At 35.7% G+C, this 22,986-nt stretch overlaps 1 non-coding gene across 1 annotated transcript; it reads right to left on the bottom strand.

Moving 5' to 3' along the window:
- Positions 1-9,015: 9,015 nt before the first annotated feature.
- Positions 9,016-9,122, bottom strand: LOC145958484 (small nucleolar RNA R71). Its single transcript, XR_014434325.1, has one exon. It is a non-coding gene; the product is annotated as a small nucleolar RNA R71 (small nucleolar RNA).
- Positions 9,123-22,986: the final 13,864 nt, after the last annotated feature.

The raw sequence follows: 22,986 nt of genomic DNA, 5'->3' as shown, positions 1-22,986 counted from the left end.
CTCTTTTACTCATGTCAAGAGGTATTGGTGAACCTAGAATGCATGATTTATGAGGATGCATGATATCTTTATTGGTAATGATGCACATGCTCCTTACTTTTATTATGTTTTCACACATGGTCTTTCCTCTCATGTCATGGTTTTTTCATGCATGGGGATTATTCTTTAGACCTTATCACGAGGTTATTTATTAATGCACAAACAATTGCACATAAGCATTTACACAAACAATTCACTCATCCACGAACAGTCACGAGCGAATCACGAGGTAGGGGTATCCTGCAGAAAGGTGCATATTCAAGGTAGGTTCTAACTGTTCTCACCAGTCCAAGGCCCCCAAGGTGCCCCCATTATAGGGACCCAATTCCTCTCATCGTAGGTCGATGGAAAGCTCCAACGCACCGTCGGACTCAAGTTCATGGTTATCACCTTGAGTGATGTTTTCCGACAACGGTCTACGGGCACCTATAGACCCATTCGACAACCGGCCGTACTAACATCCACTCCCTATGGTTAATCACTCATGCCCCCGGGTATAGAGGGAACTGTTGTGTGCAAAGGTTTGTGTGCAGTTTTTATTTCAAACAATTCCGTAAATTTAAACATACAACAGTTATTAAAGCCAAATAGATAAACATGTTATCATACAAGTGAGGGGTAATAAAGTAATTTTAACTATTATTTGTTAAAAATAATCTGTCACTAAATGGGACTGACTCTCGAAGCTTCCCCAGTGGAGTCGCCATCTGTCGCCACCGGCCCAAACGGGCCTCGGCGGTCGCGAAGACGGTCGAGCTCGCTTTTATTTTAGTTTTGAAAATGTATCGGATTATTAGAACAACTTGTTCTCAAACTGAGACCTTGTCGATCTTATCCAATTTATTTATTAAATGTCTCACCAATCCATGTTAATCCCAAGCGGGACCCTCCATGGATTAGTGGTTTTCGTAGTAAAAGGGTTCGTGGAGTCGCCACCAATGTTTTACTCAAAACATTGGAAAAAGGGATAAAGCAATTGATTTTATAAATCAACTTTGGCCATTACAACCAGAGTTGGGTAAGGGAGTCGGTTACGCGTGGGGAAGGTGTTAGCACCCCACAGCGCCCCTTTCGGGTTCCCTATGACAGATTATTTTCTAAAATAACAGCGTAAAATTACTAAATTACCCCTATTTATTCTAAACGATTATAAATTAACTATCTACATGATGACAGTTTAAATATGCACACAGAAAGCAGTAAAAGGAAGGATTTAAGAAGAAACCTTTGAAGCGTGCTTTTATATATTTCGTAAAACTGGGAAGCTTTTTGGCGTTCCCTCGCTCTACAAGCCCGCTCGCTCCCTCCTATAAAATTTTAACTATGGAAATCCGGAGGATTTCCCTTCGACTAGGTTCGATCCTCAAGCAAAATGGCTCGGGGCTCAAGAACTTCGTCGGATCAACTCTCCGAGTGATTTCTAGGGCAGAACACTGCTCAAAAACCCCAGAATTCTCAAGGAGAGGGTTAAAACTATGTGTAAAAGTGTGTAATGACGTCCAATTGACGTCATATTTATAGGGATGAGGCGCAATACGGTCTATGGAATCAATACGGCCGTATTGAAATTTTTGAACTTCAATATGGTCGTATTGAGTTCAATACGGCCGTATTGAAATTCAGAAATTTCAATACGCCCGTATTGAGTTTACTGCGACTGTATTGAAGCTTCAATACGGTCGTATTGATTTCAGTACGGCCGTATTGAAGTTTCAGAAACTTCAATACGCCGTATTGAGTTCACTGCGGCCGTATTGAAGCTTCAACACGGCCGTATTGAGTTTAGTACGGCCGTATTGGGCTTCATTCCCTCCACTTCCTTATTTTAAGCTACTCTAAGACCTCTAAACCTACAGATAGCCATCCTATGGTCTTCTAGGAGTCCTTCTGGCTGACTTTCCTTCGATCTTTGAGGGTCTTCGAGTTTTATTTCCGACCCGGACAATTTTAGGGGTCTACATTGATGATGTATTATATAGATGTTACTTAAGCCTATGCAAAAGTATATTGTATTGATTGTAATAGATATAGACATGTGTGTGTTTGTTTATGTTTGATGATGATGATGAATGCTTAATTCAAGAACTGATCAATTTTTTTAAGAAACCAATCATTTGATTTTTTTAGTACTTCCATGTGTAAACATAAAGTAATAGAGTATCATGAAAAGGTAATTTACTACCAAGTGTTTAAACATACAAATATGACTTGATTCAAAGAAGAGTTTTCAAAGTAACATTGTTAATCAATTACCATTCAGGATAATAGATTACCAAGTTTGTTACTGAAAAGGATATTCAAATGTCCTCTATGTTAATAGATTACCAAGTCTGTTGCTAAAAAATGATTTCATTGCTTTTTATTTTTATTTTTTTTATGTTAACATCTAGAAATGCTGAGTGCTTGTTTCATCTATGCAGGATGCATATTTTAATAATTCCCCTAGGATAAAGAAAATCTCCTAAGTGTGTGTGAAATGCTTTTGGATGCATGTAATGAATGTTTTGGTTTTCGAGGAGTGGCTTTCCTTTTCTCCTTTTCAAGCGTGAAATGCTCCAGTTAATTGATGTGCATCATTAGCCATATTGGCCAATTAATGTGTTAACCATCTTGGGGCTCTCTTTTTAGAAAACTCTAACTTTTTCCTAGGCCACCTTGTACGAGTTTTCAACCTATTGAATCATTTTTTTATATGAACTTGTTCATTTTTGACAATCATCAACAACATATATCATTATAATTAGACAAGAGAAAGATATAGATATTTTGTTGATTTCAAAAGCTTTATACAGAAAGGAATACAAAGAGGTATTTAGAAAGAATGGGTGACCGAGGTAGGTTAGTGTTTAAGTTTTAAACAGACACTTCTTTGGATAATAAGAATAATCATTCTCCTAATTATCCTAGATTGCATGTCTAAGTCTCGGGTAGAATTTCCCCAAAACCACGGCTTCCTGAAGAAATATCCAAACTGTTTTCTTTTAGTTTACAACTTAGATAGTCATTGCTTGCTTCTTTTTTGAAATCCCTAATTTTGCCTAGGACAAATCCTAGCGGGAACTTTTGCTTTTTTTCTTTTGCTCTAACTTTTGCCTAAGACGCCCCTTGTGGGTTTCCATCCTAGAGGGCTTTTGTAAGCGTCATTTTTTAGGCCTAACACTTCTTCATGCATCATAATTTATCGAGAGAGAAAACTCTTTACAATATACGTTAGGGGAGGATCAATGTCATTCTAAGAAATCTCGTATATTGACCTTCGTAATTGGGTCATTCTTTATAGATAACACTGCCTCCATCCCATGGACCAATGAGAAAGGTGTTTCCCCTGTATATGGTTATTGAAAGTCCCTTCATAGACCAAGATTTATGCTTTCTTCATTGGCCAAATTGAGTTGAAGTTTACTTTTGTATAGGATCCCCTTGTGTAATGAGAATCCTATGGTTATGTGTTTGATTCTTATCCTCTCCTTTTCTAAGACTAACTTTCAAATTTTTTTTTTAGTAATTTGTGTGTTTTGGAGAAATGAGTTCCTTATCTGTCTCAGACTCAAATAATGCATTACAAGTGTTTGGAGCTTGATTAATTTTATTATCCTCGGTTATGCTTATTTTTTTTTTGGTACTGTAATTGGCTTTAGAATAAACATAAGAGTTTGTAGAAATGTCATATGTTATTGACGAAATAAAAAAACTTGTGCAAGCCCTTATTTTGTATGAACTCATTGGTGTTTGGTGTATTGGACTTAAAATCTAAGACACATGGTGTCAATAAGCTGTTGTACGTGAAATTTCAAGGCCTTGCAATTTTCTATGGAGTGACTTGCTACCCCATAATGATAATTGCAAGTTTCTTTGGGCCTATACCATCGTGGATAAGGTGGCTCTAACTTTTTTAACAATAGAGTCCGCACCAACATCAAAGCCTTTAGCAGTTGAGGAAATATATTTGCATAACTCACAGGAATTTTGACAAAATTCCTTTTCGCCTTCAATGCTTCTTTGATCATCTGAGGAATGGTGGAGACGGTTGTAATGCTAATTTCTTCCTCTTTCTTCTTTTGATAAACCTTTTTTGATGGCCCTTTGTCCAGCGACGGGACTCTAGGGGTTAGCGCATGAATGTGATGTCCTGTTCTAGGTGCACCTTGACAGCTTCCTTTTCGTCAAGGTAGTGATCCACAATGGCCTTTATCCTCTTCTCTAGAGCATTCAGATAACCTATGGTGTAGTCATTATCATGTTGCATGTTAATCATGGCCTCAAACATCCTAGTCATTTGTTCTTTAAGTTGTGCGAGTTCTTCGGAGAGCCTGCGATTCCTTTCTTTTATGGCCTCTATTATTATTCCCTTCTAAGCTCTTGTGAGAACAAAGTGTTGAAAAGCAATCTTCTAGGGGAAAATATGCTCTATTAGGCTAATTTGAATGAATATGCATGAAAAGGTCTCTAACAAAGATTAACTGACCTTCCTTCAAAGAAGACGACATTTTCTTTGAAGGTGGAGGTGATTCATTACCCTTGTTATAAATATTCCTTTTCGTAATGTCTTACGATATGACAAAGGTTATATTGATTAGGATTTGCTAGTCTTTGTTAGAGATCTTCTGATGATTCTAAATGATGATTTTTTTTTAAAACAATGCATGATTCCTTTTTTAGGAAGGGATTTTCGGAACCTAAAAATATTCGATCTTACCCACAAATGGTTTGGACTATCTTTTCAAAAAATCTCATTAATTAAGAAATGCTTGGACGCTAGACTAATCCTCAAATAATAGTTTTGAAAAATGAGTTCATGGAGTCACCACCAATGTTTTACTCAAAACATTGGAAAAAGAAAAGATTTTGAAATTAAAATAAAGGTCTTCATAGCCAAAATTGGGTTCGTGGGTCGATTATGTAACCCCTTTTCCAAATTACATATGCTAATTATAACTAATTATTTATATTATTATGAATAATATGTAGAAAAGATACTTAAAAAAATGAATTAAATTTATTCAATTAATGTTTTATACAATAAAAGTCAATAGATATTACAAACCATTTTATAACAACTTAGTAAAATAAAAACCCCCCATCATATGCTTTGGATTTTTGCATCTGACCTTCTAACTGCACATCCAATTTTTTTGCATTGTGAGATCTCCAATATCTGGGTTTAAAAATATTTATGGGGTTAGACATTTAATTTCATTCACATCTCACACAAACAAATCAGACAAGTGCATAATAAGTTCATACAATTATCAATACACATAACAAATTGATAGGATTTTTCATTAATTATAGTCCAAATAATGCAATATGATTATGAGAATGAGGTGCAAATTTTGACTGAAAATATATTTTTAAAAATCATTTTGACTCAATACTCCATGGAGATTTTCCATTTTGAGTGTTTAGTGAAGCTAGAGCTTAACATCACTCTGTCCAGTGATTCGGCAATGCCCCACTAAACACGAATAAGTAGACAGTAGTCAGAGTGTTAGTGCACCCGACAGGCTACCACGACACAGAATCAATAAAGACTGGCCATCTATGGGATTGTCCATGCCCAAACACTCCCTAGACCAAAGGTCTATCCCCCAGACCAGAGGTCCTGTCTTACCCATTTTGCTCAAACCCCATTTACTATCTTCTGACATTGGTAGCATAAAACAAATACCTTAGTCAGACTTTCACAACCATATCAAGCTCTCTCTCACTTTATCCTTTTCTTTATCCATCTCGTACTGCCAACTGTCCTTGACAGTACCCATTATCACAATTCTTAATCAATCTCTTGCCACCAATGTCTCGAATAGTAAACATAAAGAAAAGAATTCACGTAAAAAGTATCATTTCAAAATTACAAAACTTGTTCTTTTTCTATCAAATATCCTTGGTACAAAATTCATTTCTCAAAGATTTATTTTTTTGAAATTCTTTTCTTTTCCCCCCAAAAATCTTTTGGCTCAAAAATGACATTATGCAATATGCGATATGCAATATTCAATATGCATTACTATTAATCTATCACTTCAAAAATTATTCTCAATCAAATTCTTCAAATAAAATTCAAACAATTTCAATAGAAACGTTCAATCATAAACAATCAACCACTTTGTTGGATCGAGCGCTTACCACTAGGCCAAAAGCTATAGCTGATGGTCAGGGCACAACTTTTTCTACTGAAGAGCGTAGCAGCCCAAGCGCCATGATTCGATAGTGACTTGGCCCACCTAGCCTCCGCCACAGGACAATTGATGCAACCCGCAACAATCTCCCCCTCAGCAATTGCCCCGCTAGGTATCGAACTCATGACCTTGGCTCTGATACCAATTGTTTGATCGAGCGCTTACCACTAGGCCAAAAGCTATAGCTGATGGTTAGGGCGCAACTTTTTCTACTGAAGAGCGTAGCAGCCCAAGCGCCATGATTCGACAATGACTTGGCCCACCTAGCCTCTGCCACGGGACAATTGATGCAACCCGCAACACACTTCAAGATTCAACCTTAAAGCATCAAATTTATCAAAAAGTACAATAAAAAAAACCATATCAACTAACCTAAGGTTCCATGCATCAAAACTTATAAGTAAAAATTAATATTTATTCTACAACTATATAAACATGAATAAAATTAAACATCTAACCCATACCTATTTCTCCAAGCTTGCTAGTTTTTTTTCCTAATTTCCTTGATTTCTTCTTCTCCTACTTCTTTTTCTTCCCTCTTATCTTCTTCCTTTTTTCCTCTTTTCTTGAAATTTTAGTTTTTTACTCCTTGTTTTCCTCCTTGGTTGTGGAAAAGATGGAGTATTTTTTGGTGTTTCTTTGGCATTGGTTTATGTCTAGTTGTTAAGGGTTGTTGGTGATCTTTTTGGTGTGTGGTTTCCCCTATTTATATTAGTCTCCACCTCCATTCTCCAATCTTTTAGATTTGTAGATATTTCTTGATATTTCCTAAGATATTATAATAACATAGTGATTAGGTGTTGATGTTGTGTATTTTACTCGTATTTTAGCACTTTAATTCACAAGAATTCATAGCATAATCATGCATATCTTTCATGTTTTTAATAAATTTTTATATCATTTTCCTATTTTATGCTTTTCTTGGTATGTGTTGTGTTTTCTCTGAGCAGGATCAAGATTTAAGAATTAAAGAGGAAATGCTGAGCTACAGGGAAAATCACGGCCGTGATTCTAAATCACGCCCGTGATTCACCAGAGAAAATCACGGCCGTGACTCCCAATCACACCCGTGAACGCCACTGACCCTTCATAGATGTGCTCCAGAGAAGATCACGGTCGTGATTCTCAGTCACGGCCGTGATTCACTTCGCGTCCCAGCTTTTTAAGTTTTATGTTTTATTTTTATTTTATCTTTGTAATTTTTATCTTGGTAGTTTTACCTTTTTACCCTTTTAGGTTATAAATTAGATGAGGTTAGCCTAGAACGGGGACTTTTGTTTCGGAGACAGTTTTTTTTAGTTTTTGACACTTGGAGAAGGTTGGGCGCCTGTGCCATCGACTCTAAGGTTTGCTTTTCTTTTATTCTTCTTTTCTTGGAGAACTACTATGAACTCCTGTGAGTAGTTTCCCTTTTTCTGGGATCAGGGCTTAGCCTCTGAGAACCTCTTTATTAATGCATTATTCAGTTTCTTAATTTTATTCCAATTCTTGATCTGTTCTTTTATATTTTATATATGAACTTTAATATTATTGTTTTCATAATAACATTAATTAAGGATGAACTGAGAGGAGAACTTGATTATAATTATGATAAACAATTAATCTTAATTTTCATAATCATAGATAATTAGGGATGAACTGAGAGGAGAACCTAATTATCGGAACCTAAAGGAACAGACTTGAGTGTTAAATCACGAGAGTTGATTTAAGCTTTCGAGGAGCAATAGATTAACAAAGATCTTAATGGGTTTAATTGAACGTAATTACTACGAGAGTAGAGATTAATTTTAATTAAACACGTCCTCGTAGCCTGAGAAGGTGCAAGGATTAAATTAGGTTAAGACTACCTTCAAGATGGAATAGAATTAATTAATGAAAATAATAATTCAATATTGTTGGAACTCTTTGTGCGAACCCTAGATTCCCGGAAATCTCCTTATCTTATCTTAAAGTTTTATCTTATTCATTAATTGCATTACTATCTCTTTTACCATCAAATCTGATCTTATTATCTCAAAACAAAAATTCAATCTGTTTTAAAATTCAAATTAAAATACTAGTAATTCTAGGTCAAACACGTAGTCCCTGTGATTCGATATTTATTACTTGACGACAACCGTACACTTGCGGTTTTCCATACATCAAGTTTTTGGCGCCGTTGCCGGGGACTACGTCTCTTGATTTAAATTACAATTATTTTAATTCGAATTTTTTTAAAAAAAAAAAAAAAATTTAAATAAATAAATAATTTTTTTTTTTTAGTGTTTACTTCTCCAATTCAGATTTCACGGGTCACTTTCTTTTTTTTTGCAGTGCCTTAGGGTTAATGCAAAAGAGATCTCTACGTCTTGGGAAACCAACACCACTTGATCCTGAGATTGAAAGAACTCTCCTGAGAAGGAAAAGAAACCTTTCTAGAGAATTTGACATGGCTGCACAACGAGATAATTTACCGCTTCGGGATTACTCTGCACCCGTAGCTCGTGGGATACCTGGAGGGGAGATGCAAACTGGAGCTACTGTACCAGCTTCTCTGGTGAATATGCTCAAACAGAACACCTTTGGAGGACTACCATCAGAAGATCCTAATGACCACTTAGAGGGGTTCTTGGAAATCTGTGAGACCCAGCAATTTGATGATGAAGTTTCTGATGGAATGCGACTCCGCTTATTCTCACTCACCTTGAGAGATAAGGCAAAGGTGTGGCTAAGAACAGTGCCTAGAGAAAAGATAGCAACTTGGGAATTATGTGAAAGAGCTTTTCTAGAGAAATTCTTTCCTCCTTCTAAAACTAAAGAATTGAGGAAGAAAATCACTAATTTCCAACAAGGCACTGGAGAGACTATTTATGAAGCATGGGAGCGGTTCAAAGGATATCTTCAAGCATGCCCACAACATGGCTTCAACCGTTGGCTTACCATCCAATTTTTCTTTGAAGGATTGAACCAACAAAGCACCATGATATTAGACTCAGCAGCTGGAGGATCTGTCATGGGGAAACCTATTAATGACTGCATGATTATTTTGGAAAATGTAGCCTCAAATCACAGCCAATACAGTGAAAGAGAAGTCACAGCAAGGAAAGGAACTCCGGGGCGATATGAAGTGAACAATATTGAGTTACTCTTAGCAAAATTTGATACTCTTAATCAAAGATTAGACAAGATGGAAAAAGCTAAGGTTAATTCAGTGGCTACAAATCAAGTATGTGACCTTTGTAGGGAACAAGGGCACACTGCAGTAGATTGTACCTCAATTTTTACTGGAGAAAAAGAAGATACTACTGAACAGGTGGCAGCTTCTCATAATTTCTATGACACTCCTCGAAGAGAGAAGAGTAATCCATATTCCAACACATACAACCCTGGTTGGAAGAATCATCCTAACTTTTCTTGGAAGAATAACCCAGTTCAAGGAACTAGCAATCAGCAACCTAATTTCCGTCCGTCCAATCACTTCATTAATGGGGAAGGAAATCCAGTACAGACACCCTCAATTCAACAAAGTGTTTCAAGATTAGAAAACCTTATGGAGAATTTTGTCACTAATCAAAAACAGACCAATGATTCAATGGCAAATTCTATTCAAAACCTTGCTGTCAAGGTTGAGAATATTACTCTCCACAACAAGATGCTGGAAAATCAAATTGCACAGTTGATGCCTAGTTCAAACAATTCTCCAGGTAAGTTCCCAGGTAAAACAGTTGCAAACCCAGCTGAAAATGTTAATGCTGTTACTTTAAGGAGTGGGAAGAAATTAGACAGACCTGTGTCTAATCAAAATGATAATATTGAGATTGATGAAGACGCTTCTCCTATGGTTGAAAAACCTGAAAAAGAGAGACTAGAAAAAGAAAAAGTATCTTCATCAAAGCCTCAAACTGTTTATCACCCTTCAATTCCTTTTCCTCAAAGGTTAGCAAGGACTAAACTTGATAGACAATTTGAAAAATTTTTAAATATGATCAAACAAGTGTATGTAAACATTCCATTTGTAGAAGCTCTACAACAGATGCCTACATATGCTAAATTTCTTAAGGATCTTTTAGCTAACCGAAGGAAATTGGATGATAGAGAGACTGTTACATTGATCCATCATAATTTGCCCAAAAAACTTAAGGATCCTGGTAGTTTCTCTATACCTTGTCTCATTGGAAATCTAAGGTTTGAAAAAGCCTTATGTGACCTTGGGGCAAGTATCAGTTTAATGCCTTTATCAATTTGCAAGAAATTAGATATGGGAGAATTAAAGTCTACAGCAATGTCAATCCAGTTAGCAGATAGATCTATAAAATATCCCATAGGAATTTTAGAAGATGTTCCAGTTAAGATAGGTAAATTTTTAATTCCGGGAGATTTTGTTGTTTTAGAAATGGAAGAGGACAAACAAATACCAATCATACTAGGTAGACCATTTTTGGCTACAGCAGGCGTGATAGTAGATGTCAAACATGGAAAATTGTCCTTATCCATTAATGATGAAACAATGGAATTTAATATTGCTAAATCTGTTAGACAACCTTCTCTTGAAAACATTTGCTGCAGGGTTGATATATTGCCTAAAGACATGGAGGAAGAAGTCATGAGATCTATTTTGAGGGATCCCTTGGAGAATTTTCTAGTTGGAGGAAAGCACATAGATCTTGAGGGGATTCAACCTAATTATGCTTGCTTGATCGATTCAAGTCCCCCGTGTAAAGAAAAAGATCCTCTAGTAGAAAGTCTTCTTGAGTCTTCAACAGATTGGCAAGAAGAAAACTCTCCAAAGTTAGAACTTAAACCACTTCCTTCATCTTTAAGGTATGAGTTTTTGGGGGCTAATTCCACTTATCCAGTCATAGTAAATTCAGCTTTAAATGAAAAAGAAACTGAAAAACTTCTCAATGAGTTGAGAAAATTTAGAAAAGTTATTGGATATACTATGGCTGATATAAAGGGAATTAGTTCTTCATTTTGTATGCATCGCATCTTCTTGGAGGAAGGATCCAAACCTTCTGTTGAAGCTCAAAGAAGACTAAATCCCAAGATGAAAGAAGAGGTAAAGAAAGAAATTTTGAAATTATTGGATGCTAAGGTAATTTATGCTATATCTGATAGTCCTTGGGTAAGTCCAGTTCATGTGGTTCCTAAGAAAGGTGGGATGACAGTAGTTAAAAATGATAATAATGAATTAATTCCCACAAGAACTGTGACTGGGTGGCGTATGTGTGTTGATTATAGAAAATTAAATAATGCCACTAGAAAGGATCACTTTCCCTTACCTTTTATTGATCAAATGCTTTGGAAAACCCCAGAGAGAATCACGACCGTGATTATAAATCACGGGCGTGATCTTCTCTGGAAAATTTTTGGAAAACCCCAGAGAGAATCACGACCGTGATTATAAATCACGGGCGTGATCTCCTCTGTTTGAATTTTTGAAAACTCACAAAGAGAATCACGGCCGTGATTTCCAATCACGCCCGTGATTCCCTACTGACGCTCAACAGATACAACCCGTGATTTTTGAAATTCCCCTTTCCCTTATATATTTTTCCCCCTCCTTTTACATTCTCACTTCTCTCAAACTTACGAACTCTGCCCATTCTCTCTTTTCTTCTCTCCCAAACCCTAGCTTCTCACTTCTTCTTCCTCTTCTTCCCTCTTCCTCCCACATTCACTCCTTCCGTTCATCCATGGCTCCCAAGCGCACCCGTACCGTTGGTTCGTCCTCCACCGCTTCCGATACCCACAGTTACGAGGAAGAAGCAAGTGAAATTCCGCACCTTCCTCCGAGGTTCTATCGGAACGATGAACAGCGTGAGCGGAACGAGGTATTACGCTTCCGCACTATCCATCCTACCAGGTATCTCGACTTCCCATTTATTCGTAAGTTGGGTTTACGTGCTGATATCAATTTCATGTTAACTAACATTGGGTGGACAACCTTTGCTACCATGCATAATGATGTTGTTTATCCTCGACTAGTTCTTGAGTTCTTGAGCTCTCTCCACACGGAAATATTATCTGGGCCAAATTGTTCTGAAGGTTTGATTTCTTTCCGTATGTTTAACCAAGAACACGAATTAACCCTGGCTCAGTTCAATAATATTTTTGGATTTCCCACTGGAGGGAGCACGAGAACCCCAAGTTCTTTCAACCCTGGTTCTTTTTGGTATAGTTTGACAGGTACAAGTAATTGGGTCGCTAGAAAATGTAATTCCTCTGCTTTCCGCCATCCCGCCATCCGTATTATGCACCGCTTTATTGCCTCTACTATTTTGGCCCGAGGTGATTCTGAAGGAAAGGTTCGTTTGAGCGACCTTTTACTTTTATGGGCTATGATGGAAAACAGAGAGGAGCCTATTGATTCTGGCAGTCATTTGGCACGACAGTTCCAGAGTATTTCCAATACCAGCCACGGTGCGATTGTGAATGGCGGCCTCATTACCACTATAGCCAAACACCTTGGCTATCACGCTTGGCTGGACCAGTTAGAACCACTCCCTGGAAGCCGTACTATTAATTTTGCTACCTGCTCTTCTATGAACTGCATTGCGAAAGATGAAGATGATAAATACTACTTTGTAGTAACCCAGTCGGGAGTGCACCACCAGTTACCAAATCCAACATACACCGTGAAGAACCGGGCTACACGGCAGTTTCCACTGGAGCCATTAGAGGACCTACCTCCAGCAGCTGAGGAAGCGGCTCCTGCAGATGAGGAAGCAGCTCCTGAACAACCCCCTCTACATCCTGGACCTGAGGTGGACAATGCTGCTATCCTGGCAGCTATTCAATCAATGGATAACCGGCTGAAACAAATGGATGAACGCCAGCAGCATTATAATTACATGGTTGATCAAATGTATCAATGGCACATTCAACGGTATCCAGATGATTTTCCACCACAGTGAGATCTTTCTTATTCCTTATTTTACTCTGATGCTTAGGGACAAGCATTCCTTTCTGTTGTGGGTTGGTTGCATATTCATGCATTTTATAATTTTGTCAAAATAATCTATCATGCATTCATTAGCTCTTTGCTTCGGGACAAGCAAATCTTTAAGTTTGGGGTTAGGAGGATGTACGCATTTCATTCATTCATGCAAAGTAAAAAAAAAAAAAAAAAAATCATGCATATATACATATTCAGCTAATCCCAGCTTGAATTTGTGTTTGAAAAGTAAATATTTTTAATGAAATTGTTCGTCTTTGAAAACACTGAATGTGATGAATTGAATCTTGAAGTCTCAGAACAAAAGGTTGAAAAATTAGCTGGTTTTGTGGCTAGCACTTGGTTCTTAGTATTGAGGCTTGAAATGATCGAGAATTATAAAAATAGTCTCTTGAAGATAAATTCTTTTTAATTCGTGCTTAAAAGCTTTTGGGGGGTAATAAAAAAAATAAAAAAATAAAAAAAAAATAAAAAAAAAATTCACCTAGCACCCCTTTGAGGTCATAGGTTAGAGGGAGAATATTCTTAACCTTAGAAAACTAAGGGAACTAATTAGCTACTGGGGAATTGTTTAGTAAAATAGCTAGACCCCCTTTGAGGCTACGTGTTCTTGAAATTATCATCCTCTCTACACTGATTGGCTACTGGGGAAATGTTTTAGGTGAGACAAAAACAAAAATAAAAATATTACCCCTATTTGTGTCACAAGCATTGAAAAATTATTTCTGTTAAATTATCTTCGTTTGACTAATGAGCTTTACAAGATTTGACATCATGAAACTCTTAGAAACTAAGAGTTGGCGCTAGTAATGAAAGATTAAGATTCTAATTGGACCTTGTGAGACTAAGAGTGAAGATTTTAAATGCTCAGTTAATTCTTGATGATTTTTTTTTGGAATAAAATTATTGTTTGAGGACAAACAAAAGTTCAAGTTTGGGGTTATTTGATGTTGTGTATTTTACTCGTATTTTAGCACTTTAATTCACAAGAATTCATAGCATAATCATGCATATCTTTCATGTTTTTAATAAATTTTTATATCATTTTCCTATTTTATGCTTTTCTTGGTATGTGTTGTGTTTTCTCTGAGCAGGATCAAGATTTAAGAATTAAAGAGGAAATGCTGAGCTACAGGGAAAATCACGGCCGTGATTCTAAATCACGCCCGTGATTCACCAGAGAAAATCACGGCCGTGACTCCCAATCACACCCGTGAACGCCACTGACCCTTCATAGATGTGCTCCAGAGAAGATCACGGTCGTGATTCTCAGTCACGGCCGTGATTCACTTCGCGTCCCAGCTTTTTAAGTTTTATGTTTTATTTTTATTTTATCTTTGTAATTTTTATCTTGGTAGTTTTACCTTTTTACCCTTTTAGGTTATAAATTAGATGAGGTTAGCCTAGAACGGGGACTTTTGTTTCGGAGACAGTTTTTTTTAGTTTTTGACACTTGGAGAAGGTTGGGCGCCTGTGCCATCGACTCTAAGGTTTGCTTTTCTTTTATTCTTCTTTTCTTGGAGAACTACTATGAACTCCTGTGAGTAGTTTCCCTTTTTCCGGGATCAGGGCTTAGCCTCTGAGAACCTCTTTATTAATGCATTATTCAGTTTCTTAATTTTATTCCAATTCTTGATCTGTTCTTTTATATTTTATATATGAACTTTAATATTATTGTTTTCATAATAACATTAATTAAGGATGAACTGAGAGGAGAACTTGATTATAATTATGATAAACAATTAATCTTAATTTTCATAATCATAGATAATTAGGGATGAACTGAGAGGAGAACCTAATTATCGGAACCTAAAGGAACAGACTTGAGTGTTAAATCACGAGAGTTGATTTAAGCTTTCGAGGAGCAATAGATTAACAAAGATCTTAATGGGTTTAATTGAACGTAATTACTACGAGAGTAGAGATTAATTTTAATTAAACACGTCCTCGTAGCCTGAGAAGGTGCAAGGATTAAATTAGGTTAAGACTACCTTCAAGATGGAATAAAATTAATTAATGAAAATAATAATTCAATATTGTTGGAACTCTTTGTGCGAACCCTAGATTCCCGGAAATCTCCTTATCTTATCTTAAAGTTTTATCTTATTCATTAATTGCATTACTATCTCTTTTACCATCAAATCTGATCTTATCATCTCAAAACAAAAATTCAATCTGTTTTAAAATTCAAATTAAAATACTAGTAATTCTAGGTCAAACACGTAGTCCCTGTGATTCGATATTTATTACTTGACGACAACCGTACACTTGCGGTTTTCCATACATCAGGTGTCTATTTTGTAGATATTTACAGAACTTTCTAGAATTTCCTTGAATTATTTAAGTACCTTAATGATTAAGTTTCCAATTTATTTAATAATTTGGTGATGATATGTTCACTTTCTAGAATTTTGTAGAGTTATTTAGTTATCTTAATGATTAAGTTCCCAATTTATTTAATAATTTGGTGATGATATGTTCACTTTCTAGAATTTTGTAGAGTTATTTAGTTATCTTAATGATTAAGTTTTCAATTCATTTTAATCACATGGTGATTATGTGTCCCTATTTTTTTTTGTAGAAATTTATAGAACATCCTAGAATTTTGTAGAATTATTTAAATATCTTGATGGTTAAGCATCTAATCCATTCTAGATTTCTATTATGTAGAATTTTATAGAACTTTCTTGAGTTATTTGAATATCTTAATAATTAAGCTTCCAACCCATTTAATCATTTGGTAATTAGATATCTACTTTGAAGAGTTTTGTAGAACTTTCTAGAACATTGTAGAATTATTAAAGTATCTTAAAAATTAATTATAATTTTGAGAAACTAATATCATAATTAGAATCTTGACCATTAAAAATATAAACTTTTGTCTCTTGATCCTCTCCTAATTATGTTAATTAATATTAATTAAATAAAGTAGGATTTGCTTATGTGTCATAATTTCATTGGTTGAGACTTGTATTTTAATTTCAACTAACTATACATTTTTATTAATTATTCCAAGCATACTATATCGATGATAAAATTATTATATCCTTTTGAACATTTTTCTATAATTTTCTAGCTTAAGGTTTTAGCAGAATAATTTTTTCTTGTTAAATCCTTAGAGAATTTCTATAAATTTTAATTTAGAGATTTTCTCTCTTAACTATATTTATTCTTAATCTACACTCAATAAATTATTATTTAAGTTATAGATTACTTAAATTTTCTTAAATTGAGTTTCTCATATTTTACAGCGTGCACTCAAAGCTGTCCGAGAAACAGTCAAATTAGATAATAAAATACATGTTATTGAATTTAGAAAATATGGTTAAATAATGCTGCATAAATTTCATTCACAGTAACTTACGTAATATTTAATATATATATAATAATTTGCAGAAACTTATAGATAAATAGTTATAAAATTTAGGATGTTACAGATTACGTGTAGGCAAGATATTAGGAACCCCTACAACGCCCTAAATTGATACCCTATGATGAAATTAACAAAATAATAAATAATATTTTAAATATTTTATCCCTTTTTTATTATTTAATATTATTTACATGACGAAAAATACCTATTATCTACATGATTATTTATTAGCATATAAGAATTATAAAATAAATAAAATAATAAATAAAGAAATAAAATAATATAGAATAATGAATGAAATAATAAATAAATTAATAAATAAAATAAATAAAAAGAATAAATAAAAGAGAAGAATTTATAACCTCTAAAGCAAGCCTTTTATTAGGGAATCTTCTCAAATGCGTGCAGGGTGCGTTTTGGTAGCCCTTCGCTATACAAAAACCTCACTATCACTCAAAGGTTTATATAGAGGGAGGAAGCTATGCAACTTTTTTCGTCTCTAATCCCTTGGCTAGAGGGTTTCTTATATAGCCAACTAGGAGACAGAAGCATAAGAGAGCTATCCGATGTGGGACTAAATTTTATAAAAATACAATCTATTTCTATGCACCATGCAGGACCTTTAGAGAACTTGTTAACCGTTGGTAGTGACAGATACTATCATAACAAAAATGCTATTTGGTACATAATTCATATTTTCCAGCTTCAATGCAAGGCCTCTATAAAAGTCATTAACCGTTGGATCATGCTAAAACTTTGCTGATATATTCTTGTTGCATTGATCTCTAACTTAAATGGTCGGATTGTGAAAATTAGGTCTTTAGAGAGAGATATTATCAGAACAAAAATGTTGCCCAACGCAAAATTTTCTGGAAAGGGGAACGACCCGTTCCGATTTCAGAACAGGCTATTCCAACATTGGGAACGACCCGTTCCAATTTAGGAACGGTCGTTCCACATCCTGGATCAATTTTTTTTAGTTTTTTGGACCTTTCGGAACCATCTTGGCCCGTTTAGGTGCTTTATTGGGCCCTTAGGGGTCGTATGTGCTATTTTTTCCAATTACAGTGTAAGGCTTCTAGAGAACTCGTTAACCATTGGGTCATGTTGGAATTTTGAGGATATCTTCTCAATACATTGATCTTTAATCTTGTAACGAGAGATATTATCATAACAAAAAATGTTGCCCAACGAGTTGGGCTCCTCAAGGGTTGTTTGTCTCGCTCTAGAAGACCTTTGTCCTTGGTTTGGGTACCCCGAACAAAATTAGGAGTCTACAGCTGCCCCTCTTTACTTATCTTTTGGATGGCTAAATGTTGCTTTTCCAAAGGCATGTAAAGACGTAGACATTTCATCCGGGTCTTCTCTTTACTTGTTTGTCTAGGTGCTTCCACATTGCTTCCTTCATATAGGTGGGTTTACCTGTATCCTTGCCTTTCGGAGTAGTTGAATGTTGGATTGTGTACTCCGTCGAGTAACAAGGGTAGCAAACTGTACACCTGATTTTCTATCTTCGAGTAGATGTTCCATGCTATTTGCTTTAGTTGCTCCTTTTGTTGCTAGTGAGGTGAAGATCTGCCACTTTACTCTTGCTTTGAAAATAGCTGCCTCTACTTTTTTTCCCTCAGATAGATGGTGTTTACCTATATCCTTGCCTTTTGGAGCAACTGAGTGTTGAGTTGCGTGCTCCGTTGGGTGTCAAGGGTGGTAAACTGTACCATTTAGTCTTCAGACTCCGTGTGAATGTTCCATGTCGCTTTTTTTGCTGCTATGTTCAAATCTTCCTTTTTGCTTCAATAGTGTAGATGCTTCCACATCGTTTCCCTCGGGTAGATGGTGTTTACCTATGTCCTCGCCCTTTGGAGTAACTAAGTGTTGGGTTGCATGATCCATTGGGTGACAAGGATGGTAAACTATACCATCCAGTCTTTCAACTTGAGGTAGATATCCTATGCTGCTTCTGCTTGTTTTGTGATAGTGTGACTTTATTCATTGCTTGCTAAAGAGGGAGTATGTTCTAAGCTCAGCCTCTCCAGGCTAGACTGATATTAAGGCTTTAGTCGGCCTATTGATCTTGTTGAGTACTGTCTCTCTAGACTTTTCCCATGCGGCTTTGTCGTATACCGTATCAAGAGGTGAGTACCGTCTCTCCAGACTTTTTCCTTACGACTTTGTCGTGTAACGAATTGGGAGGTGAGTACCATCTCTCTAGAATTTTCCCTTACGACTTTGTCGTGTACCAGATAGGGAGGTGAGTACCATCTCTTTAGAATTTTCCCTTACGGCTTTGTCGTGTACTGGATAGGGAGGTGAGTACCGTTTCTCCAGACTTTTCCCTTATGGCTTTGTTGTATACCTGATCAAAAGGTAAGTACTGTCTCTCCATAATTTTCCCTTACGAATTTGTCATGTACCTGATTGGGAGGTGAGTACCGTTTAGGAGGTGACAAAATTGAGTGTCTCCAAGAATGCATGTTTCTCCCAAATTTTATTTTTCCACACTAGGTTTTCCTTATGATGCATTTTTATTTTCCTTTTTTTCGAGTTTTTTCTTTACACTAGGGGAACTATTTAAATACAACTAAATAGTTTGAACAAAAAACAATGCAACAAACATATGCTCAAACAATGTACACCTCTAAATCGTCACGTTCAAATCCATGGTCTGTGGTCCCTATCAGAGAAGTACTTTGTATAGGAAGGTTTAGTTTCCTCACTAGTCTTTAAAGGCTCCCAAAGTGCCTCCATTATAAGGACCCAGTATCTCTATCATTGTTACCTGAAAAACTCTAAGATTTGACGCAATATTTTGGGCTAAAGTAATTAATTATCACCTTGAGTGTTATTTTCGATAAGGCTCGCAGGCTCCAAGGCCATTCATGGTAGATCGTACGTCAACCACTCCCTATGTTTACACACTCATGCCCCCGAGTATAGACGAAACTATTGTGTGCAAAGATTTGTGTACAATTATTTATTTTAAACAAATAAAATAAATACATCAAAGAAAACAAAGTATAAGGAACACATATTTGAATTATTATTCTTATTTTGCTAATTTCATCATTTATTTGGGCCTGACCATCTTTAAGCTTCCCTAGTGAGCCGTCATTTGTTGAAACTCAAAAAATTCTAATCTGACCTACAGATGGATTGGACCTTCGTTTGAAAATCTCATCAATCTAGGAATACCTGGATACCAGACTAATTCCTAATTAATGGTTTTGAAAAATGGTTCGTGGGAGTTACCACCAATATTTTACTCAAACATCAAAAAAAGAAAAAGGGTTTTCAAAAATACCAACTTGCCCTTTATAACCAAAGTTGGGCTTGGGGGTCGGTTACGTGTAGGAAAGGTGTTAGGCACCCTACAATGTCCTAAATTGGTACCCTTAAGATGAAATTAACGTAATGTAGAATATTAATTCGAACATTTACTCCTTTTTTATTCATAAACTATTTACATTTGAATTTAAAATTATACAATCTCACCTAAGATGTCTACATGATTGTTTTTATTGATTAACAATGTTGTATGACAAGAATAATAGATTAAAGGAAGGATTTGTATGAAATACCTCTTGACCGGGCTTTATTTGATCTTCAATGGCAGAATTTAGGTATTTTTTGACTGCCTTTCACACTATAATTATGTCTCTCAACTCTCAAGAAATACAAGGAGAATAAGAGAGAGAGAGAGAGAGAGAGAGAGAAAGAAAGAAATTCAAGCTCTAAGGACTTTAGTAAGCAATTTCTTTCGCCCGTTTTTGGTCCTCAGCGCTATGCACGATGCTTGTATTTATAGACGTCAAATTGACCGAAAAGGCCCATTCCAAATTAGTTTGTTAAGAGTAGATTTTGAATCTAGAATTGCCCATTCTGAAATCGGAATGACTCGTTTCGGATTTGAATTTACCTCAAAACAACCTAGGTTGAAATGACCCGCTCTGGATTGGGAACGACCCATTTTGACCTAGGGTTGCTAGGCCTTTTTAAAAGTCAAGAACAACCTGTTCCAGATTGAGAATGGCCTGTTTCGGGCTCCTAACTCAATCTTTTTGGGCTTTGGGCTTTCTAATGTCATGTTGTTCTACTTTGATGTCATTTTTGGGTCTTTGGGAACTCCACTATCTCGTGCTAAGGGCCCATTTCCTTACATGCATATCTCGGACGAAATTAGGTTTCTACACTATAATCCAAATCTTACTTCATTGCTTATCAAAATAAAATAGAGAAAATAGAGGTTCATAGCTGAAAAAAGTGTTTGATAAACAAGTATATTGTATGAGAAAAACAAACAACAAAATATGGTTAAAATTGATGAAAACAAGTTTATAAATTGTAGCTTGAACCTCTTCATGTATAATCTCTTCTTCCATTACATTCTATCTTTAGAATCGATGCGTAAGCATTGTTGAAAAAGGCATTAAATCCTGGAAAAAGTGAAAAAAAAATATAGAGAAAAGAAATCAAAAACAAAATCAAAGAAGAGTTCGAAAGAAAAAGCCAAAAGGAGTGAAAAATTTTATTAAAATTGCTCTTGGTTTCATCGTTTTCCCAGCAACATATCCAATTTATAAATTCTGTTTTTAAGCTTTCTATTCTTAGTTTTTATTTTGTAATCCAATCTAGAACCATTGATAAGACTCCTTTTGAAGTGTTTGCTTTATTCTTAAGGCTTATTTCTAGTTTGTCTTAATTTGTTGGCAATATTTCTAGTCTTGACTCATCTATTCCTTTTGAGTTTAGCTATTTTTAATTTTGCATTTTTAGCTTTTAATTCTTATTTTCTAGTAGCTGTTTGTTGTGCTGTTTTCTTTCTCTCAAGGATTGGAAGACCCTAGGTACATTGGTAGCATCTTAGGATGTTTATGGCCTATGAGTATTCTCTTAGTGTTGAAGATATTGAAAGGAGACAAACTCCTTGAAGCCAATCAACATCAAGATTGCTTCAAAGAGAGGAGAGAAACACTTGTGAGGTGCAAATGGAAAGGATTAGAGGCTGAAATTGCAATTTAAAACTAAGAATTGTAAAGAAAATCGTTAAACAAGATTTAGAAATGGAACTAGAGACGGAATTTTCCATCACTAATTGTTTTCCTCATTAAATTTGTCTCTAAATTTGTTTTTAAATTGGTGGTTGGTTTTTGTTTTCAAATTTTGGTCTGCCACCTTAATTACTTCCTTGATATTTTGATTTAGACTTTGTGAAGGCCTTTTTGGGAGTGTCTTGAAGGTGTCTTCAGTACATCTTCATCTCTCCCTAGTTTACTTAGGTAATTCATTTAGAACATTGTGGGAGTGGTCCTTGGAAGCTTTAAGTGTTTTTCATGCTACCACAGAGGATTATTGCTTTTCACGCCTAGTTTAGGTTTCTTGTTCTTTTAATCTTGTTCTTTATTTTACTCAATGTACAGTGGTGTTACCAAGGTTCCAAAGGCCAAAGTAACACTTAGGGAACGTTTTAGATAGAACACACTTAGTCAACTTGTTTGTTTATTTATTTATTTTTTAAATATTTGTGAAAATTTGATGGAATAACACTAAGGTCAAGAAGACCAAGAGGTGATATATTGAAAGAGGCAAGAGGAATGGGTTAGTGTTGAAAAACCATAAGAGGAGTAAGCCTACTTTTAGGCGTTAGCTCCTACGTTTTTATAGCATTTATTTTTATGCCTATTTTGCCCTTGTCTTTAATTTCCTATTTTACCCTTGTATTTTGGGGTACCTTAGACATAGGATCTATTTTACTTGTATTTTCAATTTACCCTTGTATTTTGGGGTGTTTAGGACTTAGAATTTATTTTCCCTTGTATTTCCCATTTTACCCTTGTATTATGGGGTGCTCTAGATGATTAGGGTTTTTAATTTTGGGCTAGGGTGTTAACTAGAAGGGTGACACATTTTTTGGTGTTCATTGGATCTATTTTTGGTGTTAGAAAGGCTTAGGCCTGTCGCCACCCGCCGAAACGGACCTTGGCATTCGCGACGATGGTCATGACTCGTTTTAAAGTTTTGGAAAGTGGTGGATTGTTAGAACGACTTATTCTCAAACTGAGACCTTGTCGAACTAACAATTTTATTAAAATGATTCACCAATCCATGTTAATCCCAAGCGGGACCCTCCATGGATTAGTAGTTTTCGCAAAAGGTAGGGTTCTTGGAGTCGCCACCAATATTTTACTCAAAACATTGGAAAAAGATTTAAGGCAATTGATTTTATAAATCAACTTTGGCCATTACAACCAGAGTTGGGTAAGGGAGTCGGTTACGTGCGGGGAAGGTGTTAGCACCCCACAACGCCCCTTTCGGGTTCCCTATGACGGATTATTTATTAAATAATAGCGTAAAATTACTAAATTACCCCTATTTATTATAAACGATTATATATTAAATATCTACATGATGACGAATTTAAATATGCAACAATCAGAAAGCGGTAAAAGAAGGGATTTTTA

Source organism: Cajanus cajan, chromosome 5, assembly GCF_000230855.2.
Source record: "Cajanus cajan strain Asha chromosome 5, NIPB_CcT2T_4, whole genome shotgun sequence".
Classification (NCBI taxonomy): Eukaryota; Viridiplantae; Streptophyta; class Magnoliopsida; order Fabales; family Fabaceae; genus Cajanus; species Cajanus cajan.
This window is presented reverse-complemented; position numbering and strand designations above follow the sequence as displayed.